Source organism: Carassius carassius, chromosome 16, assembly GCF_963082965.1.
Source record: "Carassius carassius chromosome 16, fCarCar2.1, whole genome shotgun sequence".
Classification (NCBI taxonomy): Eukaryota; Metazoa; Chordata; class Actinopteri; order Cypriniformes; family Cyprinidae; genus Carassius; species Carassius carassius.
In genome coordinates, this window is record NC_081770.1 from 7611641 (window position 1) to 7630938 (window position 19298).

The window sequence follows — 19298 nt, forward strand, 5'->3', positions numbered from 1 at the left end:
CAAAGAGATGTAAAACTTCCCTCCTAAAGGTACCATTCCTCATTGGCTCACTCAAATCCTGAGGGTGTGACATCATCCCCCGCACTGATCACCAGATCAGGGCGTTCTTCTAGATTCAGGAATTCCAGGAGAAGATGCTGGAAAAAAACTTTAAGCCTTAAAAACCTCGCTAAGCTTGTGCTGGGCATTGGCCTTGAATCGAACTGGTCTCATCTTTTCTCTTTAGCAGAGATCAACTGGAGCCCCAAAGTGCATCAGGACTCTTTTTCAAACAGGCGAGACATGTAAGGATCAAACTTAGTCTAATTAATTGAAATATTTATGTATCATGTGCACTTTTTACAAACGTGTTTGAACTAAGAAACTGATGTATCCTTCAGGCTGTAGATGTGCTGAATATTATATTGTACCATAGCTTCATGTCTTTATTTCTTATCTCTTTACTGTTTAAGCTTGAACCCTTTTCCCTATGTCAAATGTATGTGTATGTGTGTGTGTGTGTGTGTGTGTGTGTGTGTGTGTATGTTAGACTAGTTTAAGTGTTTATGTAGTTAATAAAGTATTATTTGTATCACATTTGAGGTTGTTCATTGTTTGCTCATAACTGAAGTCCCTAATCATGCAGATTTTTGCTATATGTTCTGAGTAGTATTGTACAGTAAGAAAGTTATTTTTCTTAAACAGGAAATTTATGTTCTAAAAATTGACAGAAAGTTGACACTGAGAGGTGAAGTAAATACTTAGAGTGAATCAAAATATTTAAAATTGATCATAACTAGTTATGATTGATTATTAATATTTTGGTTGCACTTTATTTTACAGTACGTGTACTAACATGTACTTATAGTGAACTTACAGTGCATTTATCTAAGAAAGTTCTGGTAACACAAGGTAACTACAGGGGGTAGGGTTAGGTTTAGGGCTAGGTTCAGGGTTAGTACCTAGTTATTACATAGTTATTGTAATTACTACTATAAGTTCATAGTATGTACATGAGGAACATATTTCCCCTTGATTGGATCTCATGCAACTACCATACAACACCTCAAGTGACAAAATAACTAGTATTTATGTCAGTATAACCTTTATGAATCTTTTGTTTCAAATTAGTGGTTTGCAGCATGTTTCAAACTTCTCAATCAACGTAATTTCAGTAAACAAGGCTTCATTATGTCATAAGTGCTTTGAAAGCAGGCAAATCTTTGAACCATAGACTGTAAAAAAAAAAAAAAAAACCTTGGACATAGGGTCCGTGACGTCACTCATAGGTTTCTGGGGCCGGTTGCACCAGCTGTACGTAAAACTTAGGCCCTGTCCCAAATGGCGCACTTCATGTGAACTTTCGGACTCGTGGACTCAAATTGCGCTTGCTGGCCGAGTCTACGACTCCATAGGCCATCCCATTCAGCATTTTAATGCTCTGACGTGTGCTCAGCAGCGCCCCCTTTGTACCCTTTAAGCGGTCTTCCGGGAAGCCCGCATAGATGCAGGCTCCGCACACTTGAACTACCAAGGAATCCTTGCGAAATGCCAATAAGACAACAGATGGGAGATTTCGCTCAAGAGCAATTGATGACATGGCTGAGAAGAAAATATTTAATTCTAGGTATCATTACAATTTTTATGACCTAGGTGTATATTTTACAAGTTGTTATCTACAGTTTCTACAAACATTATGGTCATCGACCAGTGGTTGATATCTCAAACATAGTGCGTTATATAATACAATCACATTATGATTCATTAAATAAATAGTGAGTGCAAAAATATTATTTCTCTGCATGGCAAGCCATGTCGCAAACACAATAGTGAAAACAACAACAATAGGCAGCAAATTCCCCGAATCTGCAGCTCCTGTCAAAAAACAACCAGACCGGTATTTCCAGCGTGTTAATCGAGTCTGTCCCAAAAATACCTCTCAATGTGCCCTTGTGGCCTCGCGCCAAGGGCCCTATTGGACTGCACTACAGGACATCACCAAAGTATGATCTCTGAGGAAGTCCACAAGTCCGGAGTGTGCCATTTGGGACAGGGCCTTAGCCTAGTTTTGACAACCTCCTGCTCTCTCTCGTGAAGCCAACAAGATAGTGACTAAAACTGTAATTCATCGACTGGCCGCTTGAGGCTGGCTGCAAATAAGAGTCAGTCCCAAAGACTCCCCATGTTAAAATGCCCAACTTTACAGCCAAAAAAACAAGAAAAAAAAAAACATGTTTGCAGCCTAGTGCAAAAAAAAGCTAATTTTCCCTTCATGACAACTGTGAGGGGGTGAAAATTTGTATAACTCATCTGTTTAAATTATATTAAGCCTTACAGTTCTGTATAATTAAGGGCGTGGCCACTTGAGTGACAGGTGCCCTTATGAAAATTAACCATGGTTTTACTACAAATAAAACCAAAAAACCATGTTTACTATAGTTAAACCATGGTAACCACAAATTAAGCATGGTTTTGCTAAATTAACCATAGTTTAACCATGGTATTTGTAGTAAATCTGTGGTTATACAAATGGTAGTCAACACGGTAAAAAACCATGGGTTACTACAGTTTTACTATAATAAAACCATGGTTATTTTTCGTAAGGGTGGATTGCCGCTGCTGACACTGTCGTCGAGCTAGGTGGGCGTGGCTACAGCTCTTGCCTTTTTGCCCATTTTTGATTATTCGGGAGAGTCGCAGGTGACATGCTGCCAAGATGACGACGGCCCGCTCTGCACTCTTTGAGCTTCAAAAACGCTCTTCAGGGGTCTATGGGTGACGTCACGTCCATGTTTTTATACAGTCTATGGTTTTGACATAAATGGACACTAAATTACAACTTAAATTAATTAGCCCCACTTCAGCATATCAGATAAAATAATAAATGCATTTCTATTTTTTTTCTTTCAGTATTTATTGATCCTTATTTATTTAAATGACAGTTTCTGAATGTTATTTACATCTAAAAATAGTTTACATATTGTCTAATGTTGTTAGGCTTAATATATAGTTTTTAGTATACATGAGGCAAAAGAAGTTAGAATGAAGTATAAATTAAAATTAATAACATTTAAACAAGTTCTGCTCATATATTTGAAGGTTTTTATTGGATGATTTAGGGTAAACGTCATATTATGCTACTACAACTAAGTATCTTGGAGGAAAGCCCAGAAACCAAGGCATAACAGTATAACACCAGTTACCACTCTTTGACTTTTTTTGGCAAGTTACAGTGCTCTGCATTTGTTTAGCCGTTCGTCAATATTACTGTGCCAGCCTGGAGTCTTCGTTTTACTGTCCATTAAAGTCTGCCATGTTTAAATTATGGTGTAACTTGTGTACTTTCATACACCTGTCTGCATTTCATTATAAAAACAAATTACATAGATCGTGATCTAACAAACTGCTCAATTTAAAAAGTAGTGCTATCCTTAGCGAGATGTGATTTTATGTTGTGGACACTAGAGAGCGATAATGTGCTTGTGCAACGTTAGCAACGTGATCCAACAGAGTGTAACTTGTGTGAGAATAAAAAAAAGAACAGTAGGCCTAAATTAAAAACAAAGACACAAAGTGAAGGCTGTGATCGATATTTAATAGTTAGGTAAATGTTAATATGATAAGCTAAAAATAAAAGATTTTAGTTGAGTTTCTGGATGTATTGCTATTGGTGAAACTATTAATGAAAAAAAAAAATTCAGACATCACAATAACACCAGAAAATTAGATACAAAGAGTAAAAGCAAAACAGAGGCATGCTGGCAGAGAATGAATGTGAATAAAACAAAAGTTGCGAGGAAATGCCTGTTTAAGCTCTAACATCAGTTCCGGTAGATGACTTTTTGGGGACATTTTCATACACAGCCTCCGCCTTTGATTTCTGCAAGGAAAAAAAACTCAGGAACACTGATGATACAACAGAAATTGAATAGCAGGCATCTTAGCATCTTATTTTTCTTTCTGAATAACAAAATGGCATTTTTTTTATAACAACCTGATCACTGTTTCTATAAAATAATTCACTTCAGTATTTATTATGAATGATGATTATTTGTGTAAATGCTGAAATGATTCTTTGATTGATCAGTTTGTTCTTATATGATGAATTGTTGACAGCTATATCCCATCCTGTGTATACAGAAACTGTAACTGCACTCCAGATTTGTATATCACTGCTTGATTAAAATCAGGTGAATGTAATAGGCTGTAGTTTTTCATAGCGCTGTTGTTTTTTAAAATGTGCAAATCTTAAAGGAATATATCACCCAAAAATGTAAATTCTGTCATTATTTACTCCCTCTCATGTTGTTCCAAACCTGTATGATTTGCTTTTTTATGTTGAACATAAAATAAGATATTTTGAAGATTGCTGGTAATAAAACAGTTGGTGGTCCCCATTGACTTCCATAGTATTTATTTTTCCTACCGGAAATATGACACATTATGTTTCTAAAATGGCGGTGCCCATGCTTATGTGAAAAATAAGGTGGATAGGAATTCTGTTTTTCTGACTGGTTTCTACAAACCAGACTGTTTTCTGGATCGTGGAAATTATAGGGCTGTATGTCTCAGAATAGTCAGTGAAATTTGGGAAAGAAATCAATGATATCTGTATGTGGATGTGTGCAAAAGTTTAAATGTAATCCCCTTTGTAAATGTTAACATTATCATAAGTAACTGTAATTAAATTACACATTTTTTGCTTAGTAACTGTAACTGATTACAGTTATATTTATTTTGTAATTAAATTATGTAATGCCCTTACTATATGTAACTACTTACTCTCCAATACTGAGGGCAGGGACGTGCACAGACATTTTGAGGGGCAGGGGCTCAAGTGAAATAAAGGGCACTTCTCATAATTAGTTTTTTTTTTTTAAACAAAAAAGTATATATATATATATATATATATATATATATATATATATATATATATATATATATATATATATATATATATATATATATATATATATTAAAAAGTTAATTAATTTTATCTTCCTCAAACTCACGGAATTGTTTCATTTTCAAAAGATGTCTACAAAATAATCAGTTCACAGAAACCATGGTCTCCTTAGTATTCACTAGGTTTATAGAGCAGCAAAGGAAACCATTCCACAATGTACATGTTTTGAAAACATTTTCTATGCTACTAGTTTCAAGTATATATGAAGAGTTCAGATGCAAAAGCCTCTCAGTGCCATCTGAAATTTTCTTATGAGCTTTTTTTTTTCAAGCTCGTATTTAAGTTCAGTAATTTAACTTAAATGACAATTAATAGGTAATTTTCATTGCCAGTAATGTGAAATAAGTGAACATAAACATACAAGCTTAATATAAATGATCATTATTGAAGGAAATTTCAGATGGCACTTAGAGGATTTTTCATCTGAACTCTTCATATTTAGAATAACCTAAATAACTGCATCAAACAGAGGGGCGTGTTTTACTAATAATTTGTTTATTTTTGCACAAGGCACTACATCGTTTTAATTATTTTGGTGTTATCAGAATACATAACACTTTAAAATTAAACTTACCAAAATAGAGTAAAAATTCAATAAAAGCCAACGTCATGTATGTATTTGTGGTGGTATGGAATACTATTTTATAAAGGTTTCGAGGAAATAAAAAAAAAGTTAAATTACTTAAATAGTTAATTTATAAATATTGTTATTTTTAAAGTTTAATGTTAACTTATTTCTACTCAGTTTTATTTATTAATGTACCAGATGCAGTTACTCAGATTTACTACATTTTTAGAGTGTATCCTCCATCTGTTTGCATCTGTAGATTTCCTCTAAATTCACCAATTTAGAATTCTAAATTTCAGGGGGAAAGACTCTTGATGTAAGTCAATAACTGGGGACGTTCTGTATGCAAATTAGGCGTTAACTAGTTAAAATGCGCACATTTGCTTCTAATTGACAGGGAAATGCAGGTAAATAGGATAAACAAAATAACTAAAGCATATCACCTGGTGGTGATATATGCTTATTTTATTAACTTATTTTATTACATGGCTGGGTTGAATTCCAATGTAGAATGCGGTCTGTTATAACCAACAGACCGCTGTGCGGAGACCGTTGCCATGAAAAACAGAGCGTTGCTATGGACTCACAGGATTCTAACCGTAGAGACGGAGCGGACTATTTTCTTTAGCGGAAGTAATACAATCGGGCTTAACAATCGGGGGAGGGGGAGAGGGAGCGCTTCAGAACTCCTGACCTGATATTTAGATACTATATTTCAATAAATATTTGTTTGACAGGGAAGCTGTGTGCAAACAGAAATATATATTATTTTTCAAAAATAAAAAATAAGCATCCCAGAAAAAAGGGCACTTTCTCTTCAGGAATAAAAAAGGCAGGTGCTCAAGCCCCCTTTCATCTCTATGTGTGCACGTGCCTGACTGAGGGTGAGTAAATTATGACAGAATTTTCATTTTGGGTTAACTATCCCTTTAATCTACAAATGCCTGGCAAAAATAATAATAATTTTTTTTTTGCGGTTTTTGCGAATCTGTGTGAACAGGGATTATTTTGAAAATGCTGATGTCTATATTCAAAACCCTTAAAAAATGCAAAATAAAAAAACAAAATTAGCATGGTTTCTAATAACAGCTAATGGAAGGCTATAAATTATAAATTTGTATTTAATGTGTGAATAGATACATTGTTGTTCACTTTGTAGTACCATGTCTTTTCACTGACGCTTAAAGCACACAAAACTTCAATCAGCAGCTTCTATCCGATTAACTGACTGCAGCTTTTCATCTTGCAATGCAATTATGAATGATCTTACCATTTTTCGTGTTGTTGGTTTACCCAATGTTGAATCAGTGCTGTTTTCCTCCCATGTCTCAACTGCATTGGCAATAATACAGATGTGTTAAAATGACAAAACTTGCAATCAAATATCTGTGTGTAAAAGATGAATACTTGTGATTCAAATGCATGCATTGTAGTTCCCTTTCATAGGTCACCTCAATGCTGCGGTGACGTCACCACTATGGGAACACCTTTCGTGGTGACGAATGTCTGAAGCCCTATACCATCCCGCCAATCCTATTGGCCAAATAGCGCGTGGCACAGCCCATGCATGCGTACGCATATATATAACTGGTGCCGCGCGCCATTTCACTCAGATTTCATTCCTTCAGTAACGAAGCGAATATTCTGTGCCCTATTATCTCGCGTTCAACAGCGATCGTCACGAGCAGTATACTCCTCAACCGCGGACGCGATGAGTAAACGAAAGGTAGGAGCCGTATGATAGGATATCACGCGGAGGCACTTATGAGAGGTTCATTGCAGCCTCTCTACAGGTTCTCTCCTTGATAGCCTACGGCTACAGTAATATATATATATATATATATATATATATATATATATATATATATATATATAAGAAAGTATCCGCGCTCTGGAGTGTATTTCTTAAGTCGCCTCACGTCTAACCCCCACCGTTTCACTTCTGCGGTCGCCGAGGCCCCGCACGAGGTGTTGGTTAGGGGCGATATGTGCGGATTGACTATGAATACAGTGATGCACTGGAGTTCCATGTGCTCGCTCTCCCCCACTCGAGCGCGTTTATCAGCAGTTTTGCTCTTCAAACTATGTTGTCTGAGCTGCGGCCTCGAACTCTGAGTAGGCACTGGCCGGCATACGTGGTTCTCTCCCTCCGAGCGGACAGGAGAAACGCGCCTCTCCTTCCTCAGTGAGCTTTTTATATGGCTACTCGCATGGTGGATTACGGCTCACACAGCCGCCGCGTTTTCACTAGCGGCTTGGCCCGATGTTTATCTTGTTGAATTAAATCCTGCCGTGGATACGCTTCAAAATTATATACAACGAAACGCAGCGAGTTTGACGCACACGCTTTTCTTCATGTTAACACGCCAGGGACTATGGACTATGTGCTGTTGGACTGCTAATGCACATCTACCCTCTCACTGCAGTCCCCACACTCTAACTTTGACTGTCTCGCAGCAAAGGCACCTCGAGCGTCATTGAACTGAGCTATCATTCGCACGCCCCCTCAGACACTCTGCACAATCCAGCCTTCAGAGTTTGAGGGACGGCGCGGAGGCTGGCAAAGATGGCCAGTGTATGACGGTTCACACAGCCGCCGCGTTCTCGCTAGCGGCGTGGCCCGATGTTTTTCTTGTTGGATTAAATCCTGCCGTGGATATGCTTCAGGATTATACACAACGAAACGCAGCGAGTGTGACGCATGCGTTTTTCCTTCATGTTTGCAAGGACTGTGCCCACCTCCAGAGAGCGCTGTTGGACTGCTAATGCACATCTAATCCTCTCACTGCAGTTTCCACACTCTAACATTTGACTGTCTCGCAGCAAGGGCACCTCGAGCGTCATTGAACTGAGCTATCATTTGAGCGCCCCCTCAGACACTCTGCACAATCCAGCCTTCAGAGTTTGAGAGATGGCGCGGAGGCTGGCAAAGATGGCCAGCATATGACGGTTCACACAGCCACCGTGTTCTCGCTAGCGGCGTGGCCCGATGTTTATCTTGTTGGATTAAATCCTGCCGTGGATACGCTTCAGGATTATACACAACGAAACGCGAGTTTGATGCATGCGTTTTCCTTCATGTTCTCTAACATTGACTGTCTCGCAGCAAAGGCACCTCGAGCGTCATTGAACTGAGCTCTCATTCGCGCGCCCCCTCAGACACTCTGCACAATCCAGCCTTCAGAGTTTGAGGGACGGCGCGGAGGCTGGCAAAGATGGCCAGCGTATGACGGTTCACACAGCCGCCGCGTTCTCGCTAGCGGAGTGGCCCGATGTTTATCTTGTTGGATTAAATCCTGCCGTGGATACGCTTCAGGATTATACACAACGAAACGCAGCGAGTTTGATGCATGCATTTTCCTTCATGTTCTCTAACATTGACTGTCTCGCAGCAAAGGCACCTCGAGCGTCATTGAACTGAGCTCTCATTCGCGCGCCCCCTCAGACACTCTGCACAATCGAGCCTTCAGAGTTTGAGGGACGGCGCGGAGGCTGGCAAAGATGGCCAGCGTATGACGGTTCACACAGCCGCCGCGTTCTCGCTAGCGGAGTGGCCCGATGTTTATCTTGTTGGATTAAATCCTGCCGTGGATATGCTTCAGGATTATACACAACGAAACGCAGCGAGTTTGACGCATGCGTTTTCCTTAATGTTTGCCAGGGACTGTGCATAAGACTAACCCTGTGCACTGTGCACATCTAACCCTCTCACTGCAGTCCCCACACTCTACATTGTCTGCCTCGCAGCAAACAGTGCTTCGAGCAGCATTGGATTGAGCTGTAATGCCAAACGTTCCCTCAGACACTCTGCGCAATCCAGCTTTCAGAATTCGAGGGGTGATTCAAGGGTCCTGCACAGACGACGCATTTATGACGGCTCGCACAGCCGCCGCTTTTCGCTAGCGGCAGAGCCCGATGTTCAATCTGTTGGCCTAATTCCTGCCGTGGACACGTTTCAGGATTATACACAACGAGACGCAATGGCTCTTATGCATACACTTCCCCTGTACACGAACGCCACAAGCTTTTCATGCCCGGACATTTTAACATGTATGACAGCGTTGCAGGAAGCGGGAATTTTGAGACCGCTAGTATGATCTCGGGCCGTGTGTGAACGCTTGCCCGACATTTCTCTATGGGTGTTACGCACAATTTGTCACGGATACACCATTCAGTTTCAATAAGGCCTGCCTCCTTTCCGCAGAATTCTTTCCACGGTGGCGAAACCGATGGAAATAGCGGTGCTGCGACAGGAGATGTCAACTCTGCTGAGCAAAGGGGTTATAGAGGAAGTACACCCCTCTCAGATGGAGGCGGGGTTTTTACAGCCGTTATTTTGTGGTGTAAAAAAAAAAAAAAACAACAACGGCGGATTACGACCGCTTCGGGATTTACACCATCTGAATCTTGCACTCAGACCGAGGAATTCAAGATTTTGATGATCATCAGGAGACTCAGGAAGTTCCTCAGATTCGCTTTAGAGGGCAAAGGGCTCTACGCACTGGAGAATACGTCACTTCCTGTTTGTTGTTGGCGGATCTTTGGATCTTTGTAAAAACTATTAAGACTGTGTCTGTTCCCCCGAATAGTGAGATCAAAATATAATGTAGGATCTAGAAAAAATCTTATCGTAATTAAACCAGAAAAATGTAAAGTAAATGAACAAAAACAATTTTTAAATTTTGGGCTCATAAATATTAGATCACTCACACCCAAAGCAGTTATTGTAAATGAAATGATCACAGAAAATAGTTTTGATGTACTCTGCTTGACTGAAACCTGGCTAAAACCAAATGATTATTTTGGTCTAAATGAGTCTACTCCACCAAACTACTGTTATAAGCATGACCCCCGTCAGACTGGTCGTGACGGAGGTGTCGCAACAATATATAGTGATATTCTCAATGTTACCCAGAAAACAGGATACAGGTTTAACTCTTTTGAAATACTTCTGCTAAATGTTACACTGTCAGACATGCAAAAGAAATCTAGTGTATCTCTTGCTCTGGCTACTGTGTATAGACCACCAGGGCCGTATACAGAATTCCTAAAAGAATTTGCAGATTTCCTCTCAGACCTTCTAGTTACAGTTGATAAGGCGCTAATCATGGGAGATTTTAATATTCACGTTGATAATGCAAATGATACATTAGGACTTGCGTTTACTGACCTAATAAACTCTTTTTGAGTCAAGCAAAATGTCACCGGGCCCACTCATCGTTTTAATCATACACTAGATCTAATTATATCGCATGGAATCGATCTTACTGCTATAGATATTGTACCCCAAAGTGATGATATTACAGACCATTTCCTTGTATCGTGCATGCTGCGTATAACTGATATTAACTATTTGTCTCAGCGTTACCGTCTGGGCAGAACTATTGTTCCAGCCACCAAAGAAAGATTCGCAGATAACCTGCCTGATCTATCTCAACTGCTATTTGTACCCAAAAATACACATGAATTAGATGAAATTACTGACAACATGGGCACTATTTTCTCTAATACATTAGAAGCTGTTGCCCCCATCAAATTGAAAAAGGTTAGAGAAAAACGTACTGTGCCATGGTATAACAGTAATACTCACTCTCTCAAGAAAGTAACTCGTAGTCTTGAACGCAAATGGAGAAAAACTAACTTGGATGTTTTTAGAATTGCATGGAAAAACAGTATGTCCAGCTATAGACAGGCTCTAAAAACTGCCAGGGCAGAGCATATCCACAAATTCATTGAAAATAACCAAAACAATCCAAGGTTTTTATTTAGCACAGTGGCTAAATTAACAAATTACCAGACGCCACCTGATTCAAATGTTCCACCAACGTTAAATAGTAATGACTTTATGAATTTCTTCACTGATAAAATAGATAACATTAGAAATACAATAGCAAATGTAGATTCTACAGCGTCTAACACTTCAGTTTCATCCATCGCACCCAAAGATAAACTGCAGTGCTTTACAAATATAGGACAGGAAGAGCTAAATAAACTTATCACTGTATCTAAACCAACAACATGTTTATTAGATCCTGTACCCACTAAATTACTAAAAGAGCTGTTACCTGTAGCCGAAGAACAGCTTCTCAATATCATTAACTCGTCGTTATCTTTAGGTCACGTCCCAAAACCATTCAATCTGGCGGTTATCAAGCCTCTTATTAAGAAACCAAAACTAGATCCTAGTGTACTGGCAAATTATAGGCCTATTTGAAATCTTCCATTTATGTCTAAAATTTTAGAAAAAGTTGTGTCTGCTCAATTGAGCATCTTCCTGCATAAAAATGATCTGTATGAAGAATTTCAGTCAGGTTTTAGGCCCCACCATAGCACAGAAACTGCACTTGTTAAAATTACAAATGACCTGCTCCTTGCGTCTGATCAAGGCTGCATCTAATTTCTAGTCTTACTTGATCTTAGTGCTGCGTTCGACACCGTAGATCATGACATACTCATAGATCGATTACAAAACTATACAGGTATTCAAGGGCAGGCTCTAAGATGGTTTAGATCCTACCTGTCCGATCGCTACCATTTTGTTTACTTAAATGGGGTGTCATCTCATTTATCATCACAGAATCTTGTAGATTACAATCTGCAGCTAGACGGATGTACTGTTACTTCCTCTACAGTCAGAAATCTGGGTGTTATATTGGACAGCAATTTGTCTTTTGAAAATCATATTTCCAATGTTACAAAAACTACATTCTTCCATCTTAGAAACATTGCCAAGCTACGAAACATGTTATCTGTTTCTGATGCAGAAAAGCTAGTTCATGCATTCATGACCTCTAGACTGGACTATTGTAATGCACTTCTAGGTGGTTGTTCTGCTTCTGCAATTAACAAGCTACAGGTAGTCCAAAATGCAGCAGCTAGAGTCCTTACGAGGTCAAGAAAATATGATCATATTACCCCAATTTTACAGTCTCTGCACTGGCTACCTATTAAGTTCCGTATCAGTTACAAATTATCATTACTTACCTATAAGGCCCTAAATGGTTTAGCTCCTGCGTACCTAACTAGCCTTCTACCACGCTACAACCCATCACGCACCCTAAGGTCACGAAACGCTGGACTTTTGGTAGTTCCTAGGATAGCAAAGTCCACTAAAGGAGGTAGAGCTTTTTCACATTTGGCTCCCAAACTCTGGAATAGCCTTCCTGATAATGTTCGGGGTTCAGACATACTCTCTCTGTTTAAATCTAGATTAAAAACGCATCTCTTTCGCCAAGCATTCGAATAATGTATCTCTTAAATTGTGAGTGTAGTTGCATCTGCATTTTTATTCTTTAGCTTGGGTTAAACTAATTTTACTTTGTTGGATCAGCAGCTATGCTAATGATGTCTCTATTTTGTTTCTATGTTTTGCTTACACAAGCTCCAGTCTGGATCCAGAACACCTGAGAAGAGATGATGCTGACCCCAGAGGACCTCAGATGATGCTAACCCTGAATCAACAAACAGAACTAACAATTATTGCTACATGTGTGACTGCATCATATAATCATTTTTAATTAATAATATTGATATCATCATCTAGCTGACTACGTCTTGTATTATTATTATTATTTTTATTTTTAATTTTTTCTAAAATCCTGTCAAACATGCACAAACTACTAGCTACTACTAAATATTGTAGAAACATAATTTTCTGTAAAGTTGCTTTGAAACGATTTGTATTGTAAAAAGCGCTATACAAAGAAACTTGAATTGAAAAACTTGAAAACTTGAAAGCGTATCAGTACTTCTCAAAGTGCATGGATGGATCTCTGGCCCCGTTGCGGCCCCAGGGCGTTCGTGTTTTAACTATTTTAGGCGATTGGCTGGTGTTAGCGCAATCGCAGACTCAAGCACACTCTCATGGGGATCTTGTGCTGAATCATTTAACAGCCTGGGCTTATGCATGGAATGTTTCACCCCGTTGTCTCCGCATCGGACGATTCCGGTGACACGGCGGTGTGTGATGTCGCTAAAACTATGTATATCAACCAAATTCTCCTGACCGGAGTTTGGCTGGGGATTTGCGCTTCCCGAGAGACTGTCACGACGGATGCTTCTTTTACCGACTGGGGAGCTGTTTGTCAAGGGAGTTAGGCACATAAACAGCTTGGAATTTCTGGCGGTTTTTTTCTGGCTCTCCAGTATTTCTCGAATCTGCTGATCGGCCGTCATGTGCTGCTCAGATCAGACAACACAGCGGTTGTGTCATACCTGAATCATCAGAGAGGATTATGCTCTCGCCCCCTGTGCAGGCTGGTGAAACATGTCCTTTTGGTTTCAGAACTAAATTCTATCGATCCGAGCTGTTCATGTCCTCGGACGATGGACTTCGGAGCGAATTTGCTATCCAGGCAGACTCTGGAGCAAGCGTTGGGGATTGCACCCCCGAACGGTGAGTCTCTTATGGTAGAATTTCGGGGAAGCGAAGTGGATTTATTTGCGTCGAACACGACTACGCATTACCCGCTTTGGTTCTCCCTATGCCCTCCAGCACCTCTGGGCTTGGATGCATTAGCCCACAACTGGCCCAGGACCAGTTTGTATGCGTTTTCCCCCAATCCGTCTGATTTCGGCGGTATTATGCGGAATACGGCTGGACAGGGTGGAACAGCTGTTGCTGGTGGCTCCGCGGTGGCACGCACACAGCCGTGGTTTGTGGATCTGATGAATCTGTTAGCGGGCTCTCCATGGAGATTCCCCTCAGACAGGATTTATTATCACAAGCACAGGGACTGATTTGGCACCCGAGGCCAGATCTATGGAATCTGTGGCGTGGCCTCTGAGCGGAGTGAGTTCATATGTCCCGGTCTTTCTGCTGAAAATACCGAGACTATACTGAATTCTAGAGCAGCTTCTACGAGACGCTTATATGCTTTCAAGTGGAAACTGTTTACGACCTGGTGTGAAACTCATAATATGGATCCAGTTTTACTGCCCAGTGCGTCAGTACTGGAGTTCCTTCAGGAACGTTTTTTGGATGGAGTGACACCAGCTACCCTAAGGTTTACGTGGCAGCCATTCAGCTTACCACGAATATATAAATGGTGCCTCAGTGGGCCGTCATCCACTGGTTTCTCGTTCATACAGGGTGCGCGACGGCTGAGGCCTTTCTGCCCCGTGCGAGTTCCTTCATGGTTTTTCCATTGTGTTGCATGGTTTATCAGGGCATCTGTTTGAGCCCTTGGAATTTGTTCCGGATAAATCCTGACTCTTATAACACGGACTCTGTGGAAGTGTTGTTGCGACCAAGGCCTAATTATGTCCCTAGGTCGCATCTATCCCTTTCGCTTTCAGCAGGTGGTCCTGGAGGCTTTTTCCCCTGCTGTGGCGAAGTCTGGAGATCTAAGTCTTGCCCTGTGAGAGCTTAAGACTTATTTGGATCGTACTGCCCCATGGTTTAGTCTGACCAGCTGTTGTCTGTTTGGACAAAGGAATAAAGGCCATGCGGTTACAAACAATGCATGTCCCATTGGCTGGTGGAGGCAATATATTTAGCCTATGAGGCGCGCGGGCTCGCTTCGCCCTTAGGAGTAAGAGGTCATTCCACGAGAGCAGTGATTTCTTCTTAAGCCTTTCTCAGTGGATCTTCTATGGATGATATCTGTACTGCGGCAGGCTGGTCCTCACCGAGCACTTTTTTTTCAAGACTTACAGTCTGGATGTGAGGATGGCTCCTGGCTCCCGGGTTCTCTCCATTTGAGCAGATGCTTCCTTGGATTCCAGCTATCAGGTACGTCAGGCGTTATGGTATAGCGTTCCCATAGTGGTGACGTAACCGCAGCATCTCATTCCCTATTCAGGGAACCAAGGTTACATACGTAACCGAGATGTTATTATTTGTAGTCTGTAATTGCTCTTCTGACCGGTTTTTCTGCATTTCCTGCAGATGCAGCACGTCATGACTGCAACTACAATCAACAGAAATCCAGCAACAGACACCAGCACAATGTAAAGTAAAGGTAGGCCCTTATCTATAATGGACAAAATGAGTCTGTTAGTCAGGCCTTCAACAAGACTGATATCTCAGTCTCAGAGATGAGCTCAGGGAATAAAGATGCATATTGGTGCTGCTGTACCTGAACATGGTTGACAGAGTTGAGTGATGTCCAGATGTGTGGTCTGGTTTCTGATGGGATTGTTGATCCCACAGCTGTAGCTGTTTTTCTCCTGATATTCCACCTCCAGAGGTAGAGAGAGACTGATGCTGAGATCAGACACACTGATGCTGGACAATAAACTGTTTCCTTTGTACCAGGAGAGAGTCACATGACTCACATTCACCACTGAACACAACAATGAACAATTCTGCTGTGATGAAGATGATGATGACGATGATGATGAACAGTCTTTGCTGATGACAGGAACAGGCAGACAAGCTGGAAAACATAAGATAATAAACAGAAAAATGAATAAATCTAAACAAAACAATAGTGTTTTTTAGAGTAATATGTTTATAGTCAGTTGTGTGTCTATGATTTTAAACTATAAAATGATGTAAACCTTACAATATTTTGATCATTAAAAACTTTTTTTGAGGTTCAATACAAGTTAAGTTCAATTAACAGCATGTGTGGAATAATGATTACTAAAAAAATTAACTTACAAACATTAGACTCTTACAATGGAAATAAATTAGGCTGGTCTGTAAACATTAAAATACTCAAACAATACTAAAGCAGAAGACATTAAAATGAGTGTTAACATTATTTTAGTTTAAAAATGTCTTGATTTATAGTTACAGGTGCTTCTCAATAAATGTGAATGTCGATGAAAAGTTTAATTATTTCAGTAATTCAACTCAAATTGTGAAACTCATGTATTAAATAAGTTCATTGCACACAGACTGAAGTAGTTTAAGTCTTTGGTTCTTTTAATTGTGATGATTTTGGCTCACAAAACCCCACCATTTCACAATCTCAACAAATTAAAATAAAATGACATGCCAATCAGCTAATCAACTCAAAACACCTGCAAAGCTGTCCTGAGCTTTCAAAATGGTCTCTGACAATCATTGACACTCTTTACAAGGAGTGTAAGACATAAAAACATAAATTGCCAATAAGCTGGCTGTTCACAGAGTGTTGTATCCAAGCATGTTAACAGAAAGTTGAGTGGAACGAAAAAGTGTGGAAGAAAAAGATGCAAAACCAACCTAGAGAACCGCAGCCTTATGAGGATTGTCAAGCAAACTGGATTCAAGAATTTGAGTGAACTTCACATGGAATGGACTGAGCCTGGGGTCAAGGCATCAAGAGCCACCACACACAGAAATGTCAAGGAATTTGGCTACAGTTGTCGTATTCCTCTTGTTAAGCCACCCCTGTACCACAGACAATGTCAAAGGCTTCTTACCTGGGCTAAGGAGAAGAAGAAATGGACTGTTGCCATTGGTCCAAAGTCCTTTTTTCAGATAAGAACAAGTTTTGTATTTTATTTGGAAACCAAGGTCCTAGAGTCTGGAGGAAGGGTGGAGAAGCTCATAACCCAAGTTACTTGAAGTCCAGTGTTAAGTTTCCACAGACTGTTATGATTTGGGGTGCAATGTCATCTGCTGGTGTTAGTCCATTGTTGTTGTTTGAAAACCAAAGTCACTGCACCCATTTACCAATAAATTTTGGAACACTTCATGCTTCCTTCTGCTGACCAGCTTTTTGAAGATGCTGGTTAAATTGTGCAGCAGGATTTGGCACCTGCCCACATTGCCAAAAGCATCAACATTTGGTTAAATGACCATGGTGTTGGTGTGCTTGACTGGCCAGCAAACTCACAGACTTGAACCCCAGAGAGAATCTATGGGCTTTTGTCAAGAGCAAGATGAGAAACAAGAGAACAAACAATGCAGATGAGCTGTCAAAAGAAACCACTGTCAAAGAAACCTGGGCTTCCATATCACCTCAGCAGTGCCACAAACCTCCATGCCACGCTGAATTGAGACAGTAATTAAAGCAAAACCAGCCCCTACCAAGTATTGAGTACATGTACAGTAAATTAACATACTTTCCTTAAAATTATTGACAGATGCAAGGTGTCTTCAATGAATGGCAATTTATAAAATAGGCTATTGCATTCTATATAATATTAAACTTGTGCGCGTAAGGCACAAGTTAACACAAGACCAACCCATTGTAATGAAACAGAACAAAAAAAAAATGTTAATGCTTTGGAAATCAAGGACCACAAATTTCAAACAAATATCAAGTAGCTCAATCAGATTGTCCGCAACAAATGACTTTTGGATGAGTTCAAATCCCGAAATGCAAACCAGGCTTTTAAGACCTTTATTATTATTATTATTATTAAACATACTTCTGCCATGAAATCACTTATTTTAACTTTTACAAATGATACCAACATCATGTAGTGAGAACGTTTAATTGTAATGGACATGTTACATATGTTTGCAGAAATTACGAATCTGCGGTGGATCATTACACAGCTGAAATTCAGCGCAAGAAGTTAAATCAGCACTTAAACTGACAGTAACAAAAAAGCCCATGGACAGGTTATTATTGACAGGATGCAACATTTGGGAAATTTATTTTTGCAAAAGTGCAATAAATATCATGATGTTATTTATCAGAATCGTTATCAACGCTGTCAAAAACAGTATTATTTAAAAACTTTTCACATGTGAGTTTAAAATATTCTAGCTTAGCCCCCGGTTTTTTTAGGCAACCATTATTTTAGATTGTACCGCCTTATTGTTTCCATGGCCACGCGTCATGCTTGTCATGTTACACAGCTCATCCACAATAGATCTGTATGACACATGGATCGCTTTTATTTAGTTTTTCATGTTTCATTCAAAATATTCACATACATGTTCACTACATTATGAAATATCTGATATTCCGGTTCTGAAATATGTGCAAGTAAATATATTTGGTAGTTTAAACACTTTTATATCTACGGTGTTAGTTGATCTACAGGTCCTTCTCAAAAAATTAGCATATTGTGATAAAAGTTCATTATTTTCCATAATGTAATGATAAAAATTAAACTTTCATATATTTTAGATTTATTGCACACCAACTGAAATATTTCAGGTCTTTCATTGTTTTAATACTGATGATTTTGGCAAAATTCTCAAAAAAATTGCATATTTCATCTGACCAATAAAAGAAAAGTGTTTTTAATACAATAAAAGTCAACCTTCAAATAATTATGTTCAGTTATGCACTCAATACTTGGTCGGGAATCCTTTTGCAGAAATGACTGCTTCAATGCGGCGTGGCATGGAGGCAATCAGCCTGTGGCACTGCTGAGGTGTTATGGAGGCCCAGGATGCTTCGATAGCGGCCTTAAGCTCATCCAGAGTGTTGGGTCTTGCGTCTCTCAACTTTCTCTTCACAATATCCCACAGATCCTTTATGGGGTTCAGGTCAGGAGAGTTGGCAGGCCAATTGAGCACAGTAATACCATGGTCAGTAAACCATTTACCAGTGGTTTTGGCACTGTGAGCAGGTGCCAGGTCGTGCTGAAAAACGAAATCTTCATCTCCATAAAGCTTTTCAGCAGATGGAATCATGAAGTCCTCCAAAATCTCTTGATAACTAGCTGCATTGACCCTGCCCTTGATAAAACACAGTGGACCAACACCAGCAGCTGACATGGCACCCCAGACCATCACTGACTGTGGGTACTTGACATTGGACTTCAGGCATTTTGGCATTTCCTTCTCCCCAGTCTTCCTCCAGACTCTGGCACCTTGATTTCCGAATGACATGCAAAATTTGCTTTCATCCGAAAAAAGTACTTTGGACCACTGAGCAACAGTCCAGT

The 19298-nt window shown here is 39.8% G+C and overlaps 1 protein-coding gene and 1 long non-coding RNA gene across 2 annotated transcripts in view; both read right to left on the reverse strand.

The window, feature by feature from the left end:
• LOC132159328 (carcinoembryonic antigen-related cell adhesion molecule 1-like) overlaps positions 1-19298 on the reverse strand; it is a 449528-nt gene that overhangs the window by 361233 nt on the left and 68997 nt on the right. The window lies entirely within an intron of this gene.
• On the reverse strand, positions 3690-16092 carry LOC132160362 (uncharacterized). Its single transcript, XR_009437984.1, has 4 exons — positions 15593-16092; positions 15380-15487; positions 6784-6845; positions 3690-3859 (listed from the first exon to the last, which is right to left on the reverse strand). It is a non-coding gene; the product is annotated as an uncharacterized LOC132160362 (long non-coding RNA).